The sequence below is a fragment of the Gracilinanus agilis genome, chromosome 3 (genome assembly GCF_016433145.1).
Source record: "Gracilinanus agilis isolate LMUSP501 chromosome 3, AgileGrace, whole genome shotgun sequence".
In the NCBI taxonomy this organism is placed as follows: Eukaryota; Metazoa; Chordata; class Mammalia; order Didelphimorphia; family Didelphidae; genus Gracilinanus; species Gracilinanus agilis.
The window spans coordinates 139,650,237-139,672,117 of NC_058132.1; the positions used below are offsets into that span (position 1 = coordinate 139,650,237).

Sequence of the window (21,881 nt, forward strand, 5' to 3'; positions counted from 1 at the left end):
TAATGTTCGTTAAATAGATCAAGTATTTCTCATTAAATTATTCTGATCAATTTCATCCTAAATATTTAGGATCACAAATAAATACTAACTTCAGTTAGAAAAATGGAGCCTATAACTCTAAAAGTAGACAACATACAAACATAATACATGTCCATATTTGAAGCAATGTTTACCTGTGTCATATAAAAAAAAAGTAAACAGACTACAAAACCCTAAGCTAACCATTTTTGCTGGCAAGAACTATAATGGCAAAAGTTTCTCCAGTTTCAAGGGTTATTTGATGAACTTCATTATAACATAGGAATACCACCAATAAAAATATAAATGTCAAATGCCAAAACTAATTCTTTTACAAACACCCATTTTCACAACCAAAAGGGGAGTTAAAAAGTTGCTGAACTCAACAATCCCCTCAGTTAAACAAACAGACCCCTCATAGAGCTGTCCAACGCTGCCCAAACTATCCATCCTTTAGTCGAATCAGTCAGTTTCATGAATTGTAGGATTTATCTTCAAGTCCAGTGCTGACTCAGAAGGTAGCTTGTTCCCTAGAGAAAACAACCAACAAAAATCAGAACAGCTACTGTTCATGAGATCTTTCAACACCCAAGTGGAAAGGCTTGAGATACAACTCAATGTATCCAAGAAAGGTTAACATTCCTTTATCTCCAGTAGCTGTTCAATCTAACAATCTATTTATAATAAGTAAGCAGCACTTACTCAAGTACTTTCAGTTACCAAAAATAAAAAAAGATAATGAAACTGTGACTTTTAAAATACAAGTAAGCTACCACACAAAGCAGCTAGTTTCCCATTAGTCACTGAAGAAGGCACATTAAATAGAAATACAAATGAAATAATGTCATTTGCACAAACATTATTCTTTCTAAGAAAAAGAATTTCTCAAAGTATGATATTTATTACACTTTCAACAACAAAATGCAGCTGTTCCATTGATAATATCTGACCTACTAATTCATCAAAATCTTGAGTTTGGCATGATGGACATCTCCATTAATGTCCCATCTTAAACTTAACATGCCCAAAATCTAACTCATTTTCCCTAAAACATATCCCTCCTAACCTCTCTGTTTTCAAGTGAGGGTATAATCACCTTTACTGTCATACAGGCTTTCCACCTCAGAAACTTCCCTGACTTTCTCATACTCCTAATATCTAACCAGTTGCAAGCCTTCTTGATTCTACCCCCATACTACTTCTGGAATTATTCTCCTTCCTGTTACTCAGACAGCCACCACTTAAGTTTAGGACTAAAGTTCCTGATTTATTGAAAATGTCTACCAACTACTGTGCCTGTTTCTAGGCATGCCAATCTCAAACCCATCCTCCACAATGCTAACAAGAGCAATACTCCAAAAGCAATGTCTAAGCCATATTAAGAACATCTTCAGTCATTCTATATTTTTTTTAATTTTACCTTGTCTTTCAAAGAATTGATAATAAGTATCCATTCCAAAGCAAAAGAGCGGTAAGTGCCAGGCAATTGGGCCCAGGGTTGCATGGCAAGGAAGTATTAGAGTCCAAAGTTGAGCCCAGGACCTCCAACTCCAGACCTGCCTCTCTAACCACTTAGCTACCTAGCTGCCCTTCCTATTGCTTTTTAAATGTCATACAAACTCTTTCTAGCCTGGCAATTAAAGTCCTCCATAGCTTATGTTTCCAAGTTCATTTCTCATTTTTCTTCTTTATGCATTCTCTTACTAGCCCAATTGGTTAAACCTGTTGCTAGCCATCCATAAAAAACATTACATTTACCTCCAATAATTCTGTGCAGACTGACCTCTAAGACTTGAATGCTAAAAGTTATCTTAAGACTCCTTCAATACTGGTTTCAATCTGGGTATTCATTATTGCCTTCTGCCTCTCAAGAACTAAAGTCAGAAATCACAGAATCATAAATTTTTTTAGAGTTGGAAGGGATTTTAGTAGTCATCTTGCCCAACTCATACCCGCATATGTTCTTACTCCAGCTTAAACTCAACAAGTGTTTGTCTAGCCTCTGCCTGAATGAAGACTTCTAATAAAGTCTTCCTATAGTCTTGTAAAGCAGACCTTTCCACTTTTGGATAGCTTTTAGTTTTTCCTGACATCAATCCTAAATTTACTTCTGCCCATTTCTCCGGATCCTGCCTTCTGAGGTTAAAGTAAGTTTAATCTCTTATACATGACAAGTATAAAGTCATACCTCCTCTCATTCCCAAAACTTGTCTTCTTTAGGTTAAACATACTCAATATGGTATGAACTCAAGATACTTCAGTCTCATGTCTGACTTCCTCTAGACATACCCTAGCTTTGGACACAACACTTTGGACAAACAGAGTCTGGCATCTTGCTCCTATAAGCTATGCTTCTCTCACTGCTCATCCTCAATACCTTATATTAAACTTATAGTCCACTTAAACCCTTAGATTTTTTTCAGACAAACTGCTCATGGACAATGCCTCCCCATCCTATATTCTAAAGTAGAATTTTTTTTTTACCCAAATATAAGATTTATCCTCACTTAGTTTCATTTTATTATACTTGGCCCAATACTCTAGAACCTGTACTACTCAAGATCACTTTGGACCCCCAACTGCCATATATTGTGTGTTGGCAATTCCTCCTAGTTATAGGTAATCTAACAATCTGGGATTTGGGGAAAAAGGAATAGAATGTCACCTATTTCTTTATCTGAGTCACTGACATACATTTTTAAATAGCAATGGGTCAATCACAGGTCTCTTGGGAAACCACCACAATCCTGGCAAACTGACACTGAATTATTAATGACTAGTCTGGGTCTGATCATTCAACCAATTGAAAACTTATCTAACTATAATAGTCATCTAGTCGACACATCCCTCCCATTCCATAAGAATGCTATAAGATACTTTAACAAATGCTTTGTTATTAACTGTATCTACAAAATCCTCTTGACACAACAGTTAACTTGGTTCGAAAAAGGGAAGTATGGCTAATCCAGCATAACTCACTCTGGATAAAGCCACACCGGCTGTTTCTTACCACTACTTTCCCTCTTAAAGAGATTTACTAACCCAAGCTTTAATCCAATCTACAATATTCCTTGAAAATGATGTTATCCAGTCCTCAACTTTCTTCTTAATGAATTATTCTAAAGTGAGGGCTTTTTTCTTAAAAACAAATAGGAGTTTTTTTTTATCTCTGCTAGTTAAATTAAGCTAGGCAGTCACTACTGATAACTTCAGTTAGTAAACAATCTTTCCTATCATTAGTATGATTTAGACTTATTTTTCTCCTAAACTAAAATCTAGTGATACTAAATTAATGTCTTTGGAAATCAAGGGTTGACTACTTTCAATATGTGATACATGGTATCTGGCAAACCGTGTTATGAATAACAAATGCTGTTTTAGTTGAATGAATCAGAAGCTCAAATGAAAAAAAGCTGTGACCAAAACTGAGGAAATGTATTTTCAACAGATTTCTGGTATGCTAACTCTGATGGCCTTTATGCCCTAGGTTAACAGGAGTCCATTAATCAAAATCTTAGTAGGATGTAAGCTCCTCATGGGTAGGGCTCCTTTTAATCTTTATCTTTTTGTTTCCAGTGCCAAGTAGAAAGTAGATGCTTAATTAATGCTTGCTGAATTGAATCCTGTGAGATTATGATTCAAATATATAGTAATACTTTTGACATGAAAATTTATTTAATGTTTAAATCTCATGTAGAAACTTATTTAGGAATTTTGTGTTAAAAACACTAGGTAATTTCCCAAATGAATATAGTCCCATCTACTTATCTTACTTAATTCTGGACCCAGAATTAAATTGTCCATTTGCAGTGCTTATCTAAAATATATGTATTGATCAACTAAACCAATGCCCTGTCCATTAAATAGTAATGTCATTACTCTGAATAGAAATTGTTCATCTATATCAGTGATTCCCAAAGTGGGCACTATCGCCCCCTGGTGGGTGCTGCAGCGATCTGGGGCTAAGTAATATTTTTTCTGGAAAGGGGGTAGTAGGCCAAAAAAGTTTGGGAACCACTGATCTATATGATTTAGTCTATGAAGACTATTAGGTTGATTTCTTCTGAGAGGTCATGAATCTCATTAAGAAAGTCCCAAAGTGTTTTGAGGCTTGATATGATCAATATATATATATATATATATACTATAAACTAGTTTATATGTGTGTGTGTATATATATACACACACACATATAAACTAGTTTGAATATGTGGAGGACCTCTTCATTTAAAGGAATCCTACCCCCTTTTCATACATCCATATCCAGGTGGTGCTTTCTTTTTAACTGTAAATAGAAGACTACTATTACTCTTGAAAAAAAATTAAAGGACAATGGAAAGATACAGAGAGGTCAAAAGTAGAATACTAAAAATGATATACTTACACACATTTAGTAGAATAAGGGATATCATCCAGGAAATGTAAAACTGGAAATGAGAGTGTCTCTGTCAAGTAGCAAGAATAAGGACAACAAAGATAGCTTAAGTGTAGCATTGGTATCCAAAGACTGTTTTAAAAGACCTAAAAGATGACTTCTATTGCATTGGATAGATTCTCTATGAAAGATATAAGTAGGCTAAAAAGGTCAGTAAATATGCAGGACAAGAAAGTGTAGATGGGCAGTGATCTGCATAGACGAAAAGAGTGCTTACAAATGTTTTAAGACAGACCTAAAAAGCAGAACTAGAAAAATTACTACTGAGACTAGAAAACATGCTCTTTTCCTTTATTTAACTATATTTAGCACCTAATTGGACATTATTAAAATAATATGTTGTTTCAGGATCCAAATTAAAAAATGAATTTGTAAAACTTGGAGAACTCCTAGGAAAACACAAAGATGATTGAAGTATTGAAAAATAAGATCTATTAGGGCACTTAAAAGTAACTTTGATTATACAATGTGAAGACAAAAAGGGCTGAGAAATAAATTAATGATTCTTCAAGTAGGCTAACTACATTCCACTTGCAATGTGACTATTTTCCATTTTAACTACTCCCAGAACAGCAAAGAAGACTTTAAGTTACTATATTAAGGGCCTTGGTTAAGTCATTGTCTGATCATGAGAACTGGTAATGGGATATTTAAAGAAGATTATAAAATCTCCCTATAGAGAATTCTTTAGGTAGATTTCTTTAGGACAGATTAAGATTGGTCTTGAAGTTGAAGGGAAGGAACAGATCAGAGAGGAGTCTAGTCTTATTCTTTCGACAAAACACTCCATCAACATTAAGTACCTATTATGTGCACAATGTTCTAAGAAACCAAAGCAAAAAAAGGACACATGTCTATCCCCATAGCAACTGTAGCAAACAACTGAATATATTTCCACAAGTGTAAATATAGCACTATTATCAATATCATAAAATCCAATGTACCTAAAAGAGAAAAATAACCTTAAAGATAACATCTTTGCCTTTTTCATTTGCAGAAACAAATGGAAAACTGTAGTCTACTATTGTCCAATATTTAGAAACTTAATCCTTCCTCCTAGCTCCCCTAAAATAATAACTTTCATTTATATAGTGATTGATTCTCACAACCACTCTGTGAGGTACCTGCTAGTATTATCCCTTTTTTATAGATAAGGGAACTGAAGCTCAGAGAGGTTCATTGACTTGCCCAGGGTTACACAGCAAGTCAGTGTCACAAACAAGAATTCAAACCTAGGTTATCCTGACTTTATGGTTAATGTTTTATCCACTATGCCATCTATTCAGGACTATGCCATACCTCTATTGAAGTTTATAGTACATAAGAAAGGCAAGATCAGAGTAACCAATGTTATTGAGGTAACAATATAAACCATATTTTTAAAAACACTTTTAGAGTTATAACTTTTTCCAATTATTATTTAAGACCCAAAACAGATGAATTCTCTTTAGAAGTTTTTAAATGATAAGAGGATGATACACAGGACTAGTACTCTTTAAACTATCCCTATCAAAATTAAAACACTAGAATATGTTAGAAACTATAAAGTTAATTCAGCAAATTTAACACAAAGATTAAAACAAAAAATTAGTAAACATTAGCATAAAGATTTACACATTCTTAGGAAATATATATAATTCTATTCAAATAAACCAAACAAGTCTGAATATGTTGATGAAAGTTTCTCAAGGCAAATGCCCATAAAACATTAAATTGTATTCTAATAATAGAGAAACTTATCCATTCTTTCTCTATATTTAAAAATGTTTCTTCAACAATTAAAGTATTCAACAGTAAGTATTAAAATATATGCTGGCCAATGTCATCAAAATAAAATGTTAAGAATTTTCAAGCTAAATTGAAATAAAAAATCAGTAACATTAACAAATATTTAATTTCAAGAAGCTGAAAATTTCATTTTAGACTAAAATCAAGATCTGTCAAGCTCAGATAAAAAAATTAAATAAGATGACAATTAGAATCCTGTTATAAACTTTAATTTTGAAATGATCTCTCATCGGAGATCACGTGGATGACTATGTTGGCAAGGATCTGTTGAGACTGAAATTGGAAGTTTAATTTTCATTTTCATGACAGAGAATCAAGGCCTCTTCCACAAAGTTTTATTATATATTAAGTGTTTACAAATACTTCACTAAGTATATCAAGAAACAATGATAGGGGTAGCTAAGTGGCTCAGTGCACTGAAAGCCAGGCTTAGAAATGGGAAGTCCTGGGTTCAAATCTGACCTCAGACACATTTTAGCAGTGTAATGTTAGGCAAATCACATAACCCAAATTGTCTATCACTTATCGCTCTTCTGCCTTAGAATCAATCAATTCTAAGATGGAAGGTAGGAGAGAAGAAGGGAGAAAAGGAGGGAGGAAAGGAAGAAAAGAGAGAGGGAGGAAGGGAAGGGAAGGAAGGAGGGAAGGAGGGAGGGGAGGAGGGAGGGGAGGAGGGAGGGAAGGAGGGAGGAGAGGAAGGGAAGAAGGAAGGAACTTTGAAAACACTTGAAAAAGATGCCACTCTAGATATTTAGGCATAGGAAATCCAATGGAAGTATACAAAAATTTTAATAAGAAGAAATATTATTACCTAACAAATCATAACCTTCCTAGACACTCATTTAAATATCTAAAGGTGGGGAATCAAAATGTCAACCTACCTTAAAATGGTGCCAAGAAATTACTAATAATAATGAGTATGCATAATGACACTAATTACAAAGCACTTTGCTAAGATAAACAGAATATAAGAGCAAGAGCTTGAATACCCATTGGAACCTAGGTCTTCTTTTTGAACACCAGAATACTTAAAATCAAACTACATTGACTCATTTTTATATTAAAATTATTTTAAAACATGATTAAATTTGGAAAAAAGATTTTAATCAGGTTATAAAGCATCTCTCTCTAATTTTACTCTTACTTTATTGATTACAACTTTTTGGTGTCATATTGTCATTTTTCCAATCAAACCAAAAGATTGGAAATGACAAAACAATGTTATTAAAAAATTCATTTATTTTAGATGTCCAACTTAAAGAAATGAACTTCAGTTCTCTATACATTTTTAAAAATTGTTTTCGTTTTGTTTTACAAAACCTTAATTTGAAAATTTTGTTATATCCAAAGATTTAATACATGCATGATATGCCCCCCCACAAGATGGATTTTAAAATTAATTTCTATTTCATTGGTTTCTATTAATAAAATCTTAATTAATAGACTTTACCCAAAATTACAATCAAAAGGGGAAAAAGAAAAAAACCTTTACTTCACTTACTTATAAATAAACAAAGCCTTATGCTCAATCCAGAAACGTGGATTCCCTAAAGGAAAAGAATTACATTAAATTCTTAATACATACAAATATAAATCTATAGCTATCATTCGTTTTGATGTCTAGCAAAATAAAATTATCCATGAAATCTATCTCATAGTTTGTATTTGCCCCAAACTAGAGAATTCAGATTGTCATATGCAAAGATATACTACCTGGAGATCATAAAGTCAAATTATAACTTATTATGAAAAGATTAACTTAATCAAATGGGAGAAATTACTTCTTTAAAGAGCTCAAAGGACAAAAGGAAAGAATTAAATTTTGTTCTCACCAATATTTTAGCTTCTCAACTTTTGAGATACATCCGATTTCAAGACACACTCTACTACTAATTCTATCTCATCTACTACTATACTATTATTAATTCATCTACATTGGCCTAAGGTCTAACATTCCAATGTTACTTTGCATAGATCCTTAAAAATCTGGATCTAGAGATAAGTAGGATAAGAGAGACCTCCTAGTTTTCAAGGATACCTTTCACAAACATTTAACTAGATAGAAACCTACAGCATAGTTCCATTCAGATGAAAAAAAAGAGTTAAAAATACAATGAAAAGTCCACAAATGAAACACATGCATTTCTTTTTCAAAACATTTATTTATTTATTAAGGCCCTTATCTTCTGTCTTAGAATCAATACTGTGTATTGGTTACCAGGCAGAAAAGTGGTAAGAGCTAAGAAATGGAGGTTAAGTGATTTGCCTAGGATTACACAGCTAGGAAGTGTCTGAGGCCACATTTGAACCCAGGACCTCCTGCCTAGCCCTGGCTCTCGATCCGCTGAGCCATCTACTGCCCCAACATGCATATCTTTTTAAAATTACAGCATAATTACAAATTGTAACGATAGCCAAATGTTCAAAACCACATTTACATAATATCTATCTCTACCTAAATTTTTCTTAAGATGGGTATAACTCCATCTTCTACTTCATTCTATGCTATATCACCTCTGTGAAAAGGGTCTAAAGTTCTTCTGGATTCCTCTGAATTTTCTGATAACATAGTCACCTATACATTGCTGAGTTACAAATTTATCACAATATAAAACCAAAGATAATTATACTTTTTAATAAATGATGTAAAGATTAATAAAATGGTTCAAGCTCTCTAAAACACAAATCTTTATAAAGTAATTTTCTTGGAACATCACTATCACTTCCATCCACATTTACAATGGCAATTCTGTTGTTCTGAATCCAGACAGTGTTCAAATCCAAATTCTGCTACTCTCTGTATAACCGTGGGCAAATCATAAACTCACTGAGCCTAAGTTTTCTAATTTGTAAAGTAGGAATAAATAATACAATCCCTATCTCACAAAACTATTGTAAAGAAAGCATTTTTCCAAACTTTAAAGTTTCCTTAAATATTGTAAACCCACAAATATTATCTGAACTTTATCAATAATACATTTAAAAAATTCTTTTCTTTATCTTGAATTTAATATTCATTTTGTCTTGACTGTTTTTTTTGGGGGGATTCTTGTTTTATCTAACTCTTATCACAGGTTACTTTTATATCTAATAGTACTTTTACCTAACTCCTTAATCACCTTATCTGGATGACTTTTATACTGTTAGATCAATTTTTCACACACTGTAAAACTAAAAGGAATTCTGGAATTTTATTGGCCTATGGGAGTGGCCAGCATTTTAGTAACTCTTTTGTGAGAAAATAATAATACAGCAGTAATGGCATCTCTCTTACTGAACTCTGCTTTGTGTCCTGGAAGTTATGGGAACACTCTAGCTTGTTCAGTACAAAGAACCCTATCAAGCACAACATACTTATTTAATAAGAAATGAACAAATATCATCATTTAACAATCAATAATGGGATTACTGGGTATAAATCTCACAAGACACGCTATTGAGAAAAGAAGTCAGTCAATTGTCCTTCCAAAATGAAAAGAAATTTTGTTCATTACTTATTGCTCTTGGTGGAATTTTTCTTTTAGAAAACTCAGTAGGTTGTAGAAAAAAGCATAGGACTTGGCATCAAAAGAGGTATAAAACCATAAAAACTCTATCTGTCCTCTAACACTTACTAGGTTGGACTTTATCTCAGAAGTTGCCCTCATCTATGAAGTAGAAACAATGATGCTTGTAGCACTTATCTCTCAGAGCTGTTGTTAGGATCAAATGGGGTAATGAATGTTAAATGAAATAAAATGAGATGTTTAGAAACCTTAAAGTAACATAAAAATATTACCTATCATCATTGATTTAATTTAGTTATACCTTTGTCTCATATTAAGAAAATTTGATTAAAATGTTTAATGTTACATTCTTAAAAGGTAAAGTGAATATTTGTGGATTGATGTCCTATAGATTCTTTATAATTTACAAACTGCTTTCTGAAATTAAAAAAGACTGGTCCCAACATGCATTTAATGTAAGGGGATTTTTAATTTTAATATCTACTTCCAGAAATGTTGTCATTATCTATATATATTTATTTTCCACACCTTATTATATGATTTTTACAAATTTAGAACCAAACATATCTTAAAATATTAATAGAATTAATTTCCTAATTCATTATTGCTGGGTGTGTGTGTGTGTATGTTTGTGTGTGAAAGCCATCTAGATGGCTCAGTGGATTGAGAACCAGGTCCAGAGTCTACACTGCCCATCTTAAGATTTAATCTCCAAACGTGAGAGCACCTCCAATTCTGGGAGGTCTGTAACCCAGGTGTGCTAGAGTGGATAACAAATCAGAATCAACTGACCACCCCCTAGGCATCCTAAGGGAAGAGTCTGTTGTGATTGATTGGACACACAAACTAGGAGAAGGCACAGGAAGTGACGTATAAGTGACCCCTTTAAAAGAGGGAGTTGAGTGAGAGGGTCTTTTGGTGAAGAGGGCGGCTGGTGAAGGAGCTCTTCTGGTTCATGGAGGAATGCTGGCTGTAACGCTGAGACCTTGGTGAGACTGCTTTCAATATCTTCTTTAGAAGTCCACATGGTGAGTTTAAAGACTGAATCTTCCTGAACTTCTCTTAAAGAACTTCCCTTTAATAGATTCAGTGAATGAAGCTGCTTCATTCACCTCTGGGCCTCTGGCCCTCTGACTCTAGGCTGAGGGTTAATTAGATCTACCTGGATTAATTAGAGGATTGTAGTAATTAACCTATTGTGTTAGATTCTTATTTTCTTATTTCCGCTCTCTTTTCTGAATTGTAAATAAACTTTCATAAAAATCAATTTTGACTTGAGATTATTCTTAATTGAGGATTGAGATTTCAATCATCTGGCAACCAATCTTAAATATATTTACCCAAAAACCCCTTTTTCCCCCCTTACAAGAGACAGGAGGTTCCCAAGTTCAAATCTGGCCTCAGAAACTTACTAGCTGTGTGACCCTGTGTAAGTCACTTAACCCCTATTTCAGAGCCCTTGCCATTCTTTTGCCTTGGAATCAACACACAATACTTATTCTAAGATGAAAGGTAAGGATTTCTTAAAAAGCAATTAGACACTGCTATAACTGAGCTAAATGAACGTTAGCAATTTAACCCAATCAAGAAAGCAAGAAATTCCAACTATAAAGTTTTAATTAAATGTAACCACAGTACCATCTAGTATACTAACTTGTCATTTATTCAAAGGTTCCTTATATGGTAACCTCAATTACTTGAAACAGTCAAGAACTAGGGGTTTGGGGGAAGAGGTTCTTTTAAAAAACTCAAAGCTCATGTGCTAAATTTCATAAATGTTACTAACAACACTGGAAGCTTGTTTACTCTTATTTTTTTTTATTCCAACAAGATTTGTTAATTTTTTTCTGAGTCCCACTATAGACCAGAAACAATAGAATGAGTGAAAGGCATGTTGAAATATTTAAAAACGGATAGTCAACAGTAAATGGAGCACGCGCGCGCACACACACACACACACACACACACACACACACACACACACACACACACACACAGTAAAATGGATATAATTTTACGACTTCTTAACATGGAGACACAGAGTACCACACAACTCAAAAGACTCTTGAAGGCTTTTATTTTAATCAAACCCTTACTCTCTATCTTAAAATCAATACTAAGTAACAGTTCCAAGGCAGAAGAATAGTAAGGGCTAGGTAAGTGATGTACGCATTATCACACAGCTAGAAAGTGTCTGAGGCCATCTGAGCCCAGGATCTCCCATATCCAGGCCTCCCATATCCATTGAGCCACCTACCTGCCCCTTAAAAGACTGTTAACAGCAAACTAAAATACGCTATATTCATAATGATTACCTTGAACTATTCCCCCCAAAAAAGTTAAATTCTGATCAGAATATTCAATATATGACAGAATAACATGTCACATATCTGAGAAATATTTCTCACACAAAAAAAAAAAGCTTAAAAAGAAAAAGGTTTTAACATTTGGTGGGGATAGGAGAATGAATCTTTGTTAACGATTTGGAAAATTCAATTATATAGAAAACATCATTCTCCTCAATGCTAGGTAAAACAGTGAATCAGAATAAGGGACCCTCAAGTGCCAAATAGTTCAACTTATACCAGAAAATGAATCCCTACTGCAATATACACTTTTAAAATAATTAAATTATTGTAAGTGAAAATTATATCTGAGAAATCTAGATAAGAAAGTTGTATCTAACATGATTTTCTCAATACTATTAGGTCACAAATGGCATTATGCACAAATGAAGCTGAGCTATAGTGGATATATTATATATCTATCCATATATATCCAATAATATATATTATTCAACTTAACCAAACATCATCCCTAGAATGGAAGGAAGGTGAAATTCATTAGCCTACTAGTTAGCGTCATGGAGCTTATAAACATTAATTTTTAAAATCAGTGTCATATATGGTATTCTTTTCCCAGATGCCTACAAGATTGTTCTGTTTCATTCTGCAATAAAGTCTAAAAGTCTGAACCAGGTTTCTTGAATTAGAACATTTTAATTCTTCAATATACTCTGAAAGCTATAGGGTAAGATCAGAGAAGAATTGTTTAAAATACCACAAATAAGACAACAAATTTAATAAATGCCAGTCATTGAAAAGAATGTTTCAATAGGCCAAGAAAAATATTCGACTTTAGACAACATGGTGCTTACTTCTAGTTTTATACAAGGCCCTTAGGGAGAGATTCACATCCCTAAGTGTTTTCAGCTTTTATAATCACTCCTATTCAGCTTGTCTCCTTCTGTAAGGTCTCATGTTCAAGGAACCTCAGAAACCAAATAAGAAAATTCACATCCAAAAAGAAAAGAGAAAGAGAAAAATTTCCTTCCCAATATTGGGAACATTCTGAAAAGAATCAAAGGAATGTTTTTTAAATAGTTTTTTTTTTTTTAATCCTTACCTCCTATCTTAGAATCAATACTATGTATTGGTTCTGAGGGCAGAAGAGCAGTAAGGGCTAGGCCAATGGTTGGCAACCTTTTTGGCCGTTAGAGTCATAAACACATGCGGAATGAGGAGGATGGAGGAGGAAGGCACTGGAATATGGGGCGGGGGCTGAAGGGCCCCCTGGGGCACATCCTGGGGCTCTGCCCGGACTGGTAGGTTGGGAGGTGGAGCCAGATATGGCTCAAGAGCCATTCGTTGCCGACCCCTGGACTAGGCAATAGGGGTTAAGTGACTTACCCATGGTCACACAGCTAGGAAGTGTCTGAATCCAGACTTGAACCTAGGACCTCCTATCTCTAAGCCTGGCCATCAATCCACTAAGCCACCTAGCTACCCTCTTCAAATAGTTTTAAGGAAGATTTTTAACAATGTTGGTTCCAGTACTGTGCACAATCCCATGTACATAAAATATCTGACTGATGACTGGTCCTTGCCTCTGTTCCTTCCTAACCAGCCTCAAACCCATAAGTCACTACCAATACCTAGGGTAGAAAAGCATAACATTTAATACTTGAAAGGCACAGATCATTCCAACCGAATTCTTCAGATTACAAAGTCATTTCTATTCAGTTTTCTGAAATTTTCAGTTTAGAAGAAAGAACAAACTGTGCCAACCAGTAGCTTGCTTTAGTTCCATAAATTTGGAATGTAAGAACTTATGCACAGTAACTGCAATCTGGGGCAGATCCACTGGGTAAACTTCTTACAAAAAATTTGGGGATACCTAACTTAACACTCTTAATTATCCCTAAAAATAGAGGACTTCAAAAGTTTTACAGTGATTCTACAAAAAAACATAACTGGAAAGCCAGATTTTTTTGCCCCAAAAGTCATATATTTTCAGTGTTCATACATATTATATAAGAAGCATAAGAATGTATGTAAAGAACATGTAAATAATCCCAAAAAGGCAATAAATGACTACGGGTCAAGACAAATTAGCAAAAAATCCCCTCAAATAATATTTAAAAAACAATTAGTGCTTTATAAATTATTCTCAAAAATCAAGAAGCCACCCTATCAGAATCCTTTTATTGAAACAAAGAAGGTACTTAAAATAAGAAAAAAGATAAAAAGAACTCTGTAGGCTAATATTAATTTTTCCTCAAAAATTTTAACAAAATCTTGTTAGATTACAGTGATTTCACCATGAACTCATTCATTATGACCAAGTGGAATTTTTACCAGGGATGCAAAGATGATAAATAAGCAATACAACTAATCACATTAAAAACCAAATCAATTAAATTCATGATATCTCAATACATGCAAAAAATCTTTTAAAAAGTAAAGCATTCATTTATGCTAAAAACCCTACAAAAAGCATATACTTAAAATTAAAAAGTAAGTATCCTATCTGATAGGGTCATACTACACAATCTTTTCCAACAAATAAAGAATTAAACAGGGATGACCATTCTCCCCATTCTTATCTGACATAGTTCTGGAAGTGCTAGCAAGTAAGATAAAAGAAAGAAATTAAAGGCAAAATAATAAAGAGGAGATAAAATTATTGTTTATTGATGATATTATGGCATACATGGAAAATCCTAGGGAATCATAAGTAATTGATGTAAATAAAAGTGTCAACAGAGTTGCAGATTACATAATAAACTCAAAAATCAATAGCATTTCTATACACTAATAACAAAATCTAATAAGAATAGAAATGGAAATTCCATTCCAAAAATAAAATGACAAAACTTCTAAAATATCTAGGGATCAACCCCTCAAAGCATATAAAAGACATGCATACATGCAACTACAAATTGTTCCTTAAATAAGAACAAAATAAATAGTTGGAAGAGTATTTATTGCTGATAGCTAGGCTGTGCCAATATAATAAAAATGCCAATACTACCAAAGTTAATTTACATTATTAATGCTATACCAATCGAATTACCAAGAGAATTCCTTATAGAACTTGATAAAATAATAACAAAATTTATTTGGGTGGGAGGATGGTGGATATTAAGGACAATGATGAAAATAGGCAAAGAAGAAAAAACTTTCAGACTTTAAACTATATTATAAAACAGCAATGAGCAAAACTACTAGAAATGGTTAAAAAATAGAAAGCTAGACAATGGAACACTCTACAAGGGAGAATTAGAAAGAGAACTCAATAAATAATATTTCATAAAGTCAAAAAACAAATTTCCTAGAGAAAAACCTAATATGATTAAAAATTGCTGGGAAAATTGGAAAGCAATGTGGTAGAAATTAGCCTAAGACCAATATCTTACATTTCACAACATAATATAATGGAAATGAATAAATGACCTATTTATTAAAGATCACATGATTTTATAAAAATCGATAGAAAGGTAGATTATATATCTCTCCTAGTTGTAGGTAAAAGATGTATTCTTAACCAAATAAGAGACAGAGGTAATTATTACAGGTTATAACAGATAACTGAATGAAACTCAAAAGCTTCTTCATGGATAACATTAATGTATCTAAGATAAAAAAAGAAGTGATCAAATGGAGAAAAAAAATCTTTATATCAGATTTCATGGGTTTCATAGCTAAGATATGTAAACAATTAATAAATGCACATAAGACTAATTGCCATTCTCCAATGGATAAATGGTCAAAGGAAATGAAAAAATAGCTCTCAAGAGAAGAACTACAAAATAATCACCAAAGAATGCTACAAATCACAGTAAGAAAAAAGCAAATCAAAACAACCCCTAAAGTTTCAGCTCACACCCTGGCTATGGACAAAGATGGAAAAAAAAAAAAATGGTAATCTCAAGTGTCAAAGGCATTGTAGAATGGTAGGCAAACATATAATTGTTGGTGGAGCTGTTAACTTGCATAACCATTATGGAAAGAAACTTGCAATTATGCAAATAAAGTGACTATAAAATGACCATACCTTTTGAATCAAGAGAATCTATTATCGGGCTTATGCCCCCAAGGAAACCACTGTTAAGAAGAAAGTTCACACATATACCAAAATATTAGCAACACTTTTTTGTGATATCCAAGAATTAGAAACAAAGCAGATTCCCATCAATCAGGGAATGACTAAATAAACTGTGGTAATTTAATGTAATGGAATATTATTGGCTATAAAAAACAATGTATGTAATAAATACAGAGAAGCATAAGAAAACCTATATTAACTGATACTTAATGATGCTATAAAAGCAAAAAAAAATACACACAATAACCTCAAAAATGTGAAAGGATAACTATACATTCAAAATTAAGTTAATGTACTAAAATGATAAATATTGAGAATTATTCAAATAAAGAGATAAGAGAGGACACCCCCAACATACTCCATCATGGGTGTTATATACACTGACACATTTTTTGGATTTTTTCAATGTACTAATCAATTGTGGTGACTTTCTTCACTCTTCTTTTTCTCTTTCTCTGTTTTGTCTCTGAAAAATACTACTTGTTATATGAAGTGGCTTTCTTGAGTAAAGGATGGGACGGGATACTAGGAATAACTATGATGAAGTAAAAAAACCAACAGAAGATAAAAATAAAAACCTGTTTTAAAAAAGAATACCTTAGCCTGTATTAAGACATAAAATGGTTAAAATCTGTTTTAAATAGTGAGATATCTTATTTGTTTACTAATACTTAAAAATTATAGTATTTTAGAACTTAAGTTATACCTCCAATACATAATATGAAACAAGTCACTTTACCTCCAGGGCTTTCTGTGACATAATGAAAAATATAAGTTGCAGAAAAGGTACCAAACTTGTAGTTGGGAAAGGAATCTACTTCTCCAGAGATCCCAAAACCAATACAATCATAGGCCTGATACAGTCCCTCTATCCTTAAACAATAAAAATCACCATACATTGCCATTCAAAGTTATTTGCCCTCATTAGATACAATATTTTTTCAAGAAAGGTCATAAATTGCCTAATCAACCAAACGACTATCTATTGAACATCATCTAAGTTTTTGCATATATTAACAAATATATGCAAATGATACAGAGGCACAAAGATATATAAAAGATCCTTGTCCTCAAAAAATCTATTAGGGGACATAACTGACATCCAACACAAAGAATAACAGAGCTCACTAAACCTAATTTTGAAAATAAGTACAAAAGTAATTCAAAAAAGATCAATGTGGGTTGGAATACTCAGTAAAGACTCTCAGAGAGAAGCTGGTCATTGAAACATGGCAGGTAGATAGGTAAATCTGTGAGAACGTAACTATTTACCCTATAAGGCAAATCTATTTACAATTTAATCTGTCAAAATATAGTCAACAATTTTAAAATTACACAAGTATTATTTTAACACTAGGAATTATTAGGCAATTTTGTTAAACAATTTGTTAAACATTTGATTTAAGATTATCTGAAAAGAATGGAAGAACACGTATGTCGTGGAATTTTTTCTAAATAATTTCTGGCTTTTATACATATATACATGAGGTCAAGAGCTGAAGAGGAATTCAAGTTATCTAGTCCAACCTCATCACTTAACAAATTTTACAAATGGAGAAGAAGCGGTATTCATGTTTACCCTACATAAAAATGGCCTGGCCAAAACCGATTAAAAGCTAATATATAATGATCTAGAACTACCACAAGCATTTATTAAATCTCGACTTTGTGTAACATACTGTAGATACAAATAAAGGCAAAAAACTAGTAGTCCCCACTCTCAAGGAGCTGATGGTATAATGGGGAAGACAATATATAAATAACCAGGTACAAACAATATGTCATCAGACACATGTATATGTAAATGATAAATTGGAGCTTATTTCAGAGAGGTTGTGGCCATTAGGGAAGCTGGCACCCTCTTGTGGAAGCTGGGAATTTAGCTAAGACTTGAAGGAAGCCAGGGAAGTCAGGAATGAGAGATAAGAAGACAGTGAGTTCCAGGTATGGGGACCCCAAAATACACATAAACATAATTGTGAATTTAAAATCTAACAGGATTAATATCCCTGAAATTAAGTTATCATCACCATATTGTTCTCTTCATGTGCATGATCACTTCCTCTGGAACAAAATATCCTCTGTAAGGGTATCCTATTTTTGTGGAAACAATTAATGAGATCAGGTGGGGCATACCTAGAATTTAGCTTCCAAGTATACATTCAGATATGCACTACCTTCTAGTTGCTAATTATCCAATGAAACCATTCCCAGGTTCCCATCCTGATCTGATGGACCACTCTTTAAAAAAGCTACTGAGGTCTGTTCATTATGTTAACTAAAATTCTACTTGAACTATAATTTTGATGTCTGTCATTATATAATAAAAAGTTCAAGATACTACTTCAAAATGCAAATTCCTATTTCTCTTAAATAATTTTGGATATTTTATGATAATTGTTAGTACTGAGGTAGCTGAACTCTTTCAAAATAGTGATCTTTCTAATGCCTACTACCAAAGTAAATATTCTTATAAGGGAAAATCTAATTAAAAAAGAAATAGGCACCTAACTTTCATAATGAAATCCTCCTTCTGTTGCACAAAAAGAATAAAATTGTTTCTATCTTGTAGGGATAGTCATACCTCTCTTCCTAAAACTATATTATTATTTTTCTTAAGAACAAATAACAGCTTATGTTATTATAGTACTTTAGTGTTTATAAGATATTTTTCCTATAAAAACCCTGTGAGATAAAAGTATTATCTGCCCCACTTACATTTAGAGTAAACAAAGTACTAAAGAAATTGTGATTTGCCTAGTCACATAATTAATAGGTATCACAACCCATAAAAAAAAAAAAGTCCAACATTAGAAGATTTGAAGACACATTTAGAATAATAGCTATGTGCTACTTAAAGATCATTAATTTGGTCAAAGGAATTTCGCTCAGAAGGCTTCAAAAGAATTCCATAAGGGCTGTCCTTTTGTAGTACTATATAAAATAAATCTATTCTGTTTCTTACGAGATTTGCTGAAAAATAAATAAAACTTTAATCAGTCCAATGATTCTTTGTCTTTAAAAAGGTAGGCAGAAAACAAAAAGACAGCTATTTATAAAGTGGCACATCCTGTTCATATATTCGGTTTTACAGGGCCTTTAATTTGCTACAAATTAACTTAAAATACAAAGATATTATAGTTTATCAAACTTTTACTTCTCACATTAAAACTTCGAAAACCACATATTTGAAAAAATGGTTTTTAAATAATGGAAAAATCAAAATCTTTCATTTACATCTCAACAATTTAAAAAACAATAAAAGAAAATTTCCCCTATTCTAAATTTTGGCATATGTCACTAAATTATTTTATCACCTTAAAATTTATAGTACATGATTGTAATGGAAAACTTTTATGCTATAAGAAATAAGAAGCAAGAGGGGCTGAGAAAAACCTGGAAAGATTTACACCAACTGAAGCAGAGAGAAGTAAACAGAAACAGAAGAACACTGTACAAAGCAACAGAAATACTGTCTGATGAACAACTGAGAACTTAGCTATTCTCAGGAATATAATGATCCGAAACAATCCCAAAGGGCTTATATGCTAAAAAATGCCATCTGCTTCTAGGAAAAGAACTGATGGAATCTGATTCTAGGCCAAAATAAACTTTTTTCACTTTCTTAATTTTTTTGTTCAAATTTCCTTCCACAAAATGATTAATAAGGAAAAATGTTTTACATGATTGCATATGTAAAATGTGTATGAGTGTTTACCATCTCAGAAGGAAGGGAGAAGGAAAAAAGGAGAGAATTTGAGACTCAACAATTCCTTTTAAAATGTTAAAACTATTTTTACATGTAACTGGAGGAAAAACAAAATAAAATCTAAAATAAAAAAATTGTATATTACCTCTTTAAAAATTACATAAAAGTTAAATTAAGCTGCACATTTTTCATAAAACTGCAAAATTCATTAGATGAAAAGATATCATTTTAGCTTATATGAAAGCAACTCAAAAGGTAAGCCCAGCTTTTTAGACACATAATGAACAAGCCAAGTTTCAATACATTCCGATAAAGAGAAAAAAGGTTTTCAATGAAAAGATCAATGAACAAGCTGTAAATGAATTTTTGACAAGTGAAAGTCATCAGTTAGAAGACTGAAGAATGCTACAAGAGGACTGAAATAATGATAGTCTCTAGCAAAGTAGTTGAAGTGTCAGAACTGAGTAAAGGATCAGTTTTTTAAAAATGCACTAAGCTACATCTTCTGCATAGCCCTGATCTTGCACCTTCAAATCACCACCGTTTCCATGTCCTGAAAGATAATATTTGTGAGTGAAGATTTTAGTTGATGACAAAACTATTTATGAAAGTATAGCTCTTGGAAACAAGACTAAAATTTACTTTTTTTTTTTTTAAAAGATAAGCCACTTAAATGGAAGGAAATAATGTGATAGATGTTACCTATTATTCAATTCAAACAATTTTTAAAATCCTTAGCAATTTTGTGGGCAAGGCACTGTGGTTAATATAGATAAATAGGAAATCACCCCTTTCCTAAAGGAGCTTACAAGTCCAGTAGGGGGGAAAATAAGACAAGTACAAAAATAAATACAAAGTGGCATGTAAAATGCATTAAAAGTGATACGAGTTTATATTAATTATACACATATTTTTAAGGAAATGTTAATTTAATTTCGTTCATTATAATGTGAATGGGAAGAAAGTTCTTAATATGATTCTTTTAACTGTCCACGTTCATGAAAATCAACCTTTTGGGTGTTTGGTTTTTTGGGGTTTTTTTTAAGGCAGTGGTTAGTTATTTATATTGATCTGTCTCAAAGGGCTCTAGGTTATAACCTTTTTCCATTCATAGAAAGTGTGAACATATTAAGTTTCAATTTATCTAAGACAAGTATACCTTTCACTCACAACTTTAAATGTCCATTTTTAATTGGGTCCATTGAAATATCTACCTAACATCTAACAGAAAGCTTAGGTAGATATCAAGGCACCGATTCTTTTCTAACTAGAATATATTCTTTAACAACATCAGCATCAACATTTTCACCTAAATATTCAAAAGGAAATCATTCCATAAACAATGAATGACTGCTTCTTAATAACAAATAACAGATCTTCTGTGGCTAGGAAGGTAAAAATATTTTTTCAGTTCCTGACCTTCAAATCTCATTTCTGTTTCCCCCCAAAAAATTGATGGAAGAAAGCTTAAAATCTAAGGCCTTGATAACTGAAACATGACAAACACCAAAATTCACTTTAAATAAACCAGTGCTAACTGCTATTCCTAGATGTTATACTATACATGCCTAATAATATTATTGACACATTTCTTAAGAAAAAATTGCACATGTGATATTGTTATGGTTACTTATTTCTTCCTAAAGTCTATTCTTTTCCTTCTTCCTAATCTCCTGGGCATCTTTTTCTCTTAATAAAGACTAAAAATATTTTATATCAAAGAGCAAGAATTATACTAGCCTCAAATCTTAGAACAAAATAAAAAGCAATATTTTATTAAATGTTAAAATTAAATACTTAATTAAAATATTTAAAAAATTTTAATGCCAAAAATATTGTGACAGTATTAACCTAATAATAATATAGACTGAAATTTCAAAACACAGTAGAGGACAACATTTCTAAGACAAAAGGAGATTCAGAAAAATTCAGATTTTTACTTTTGTACTTTAATAGGTATCTCGTTAAAGTGACATGAATTTTTGGACAGCATTCAACTTTTATCTTATAATTTAAATTTAGTGTATACGCTTTGCCT

The 21,881-nt window shown here is 32.4% G+C and overlaps 1 protein-coding gene across 1 annotated transcript in view; it reads right to left on the bottom strand.

Annotated features, from left to right (window-relative positions):
• The window catches only part of PAN3 (poly(A) specific ribonuclease subunit PAN3), a 163,974-nt gene that overhangs the window by 56,835 nt on the left and 85,258 nt on the right, over positions 1–21,881 (bottom strand). The window lies entirely within an intron of this gene.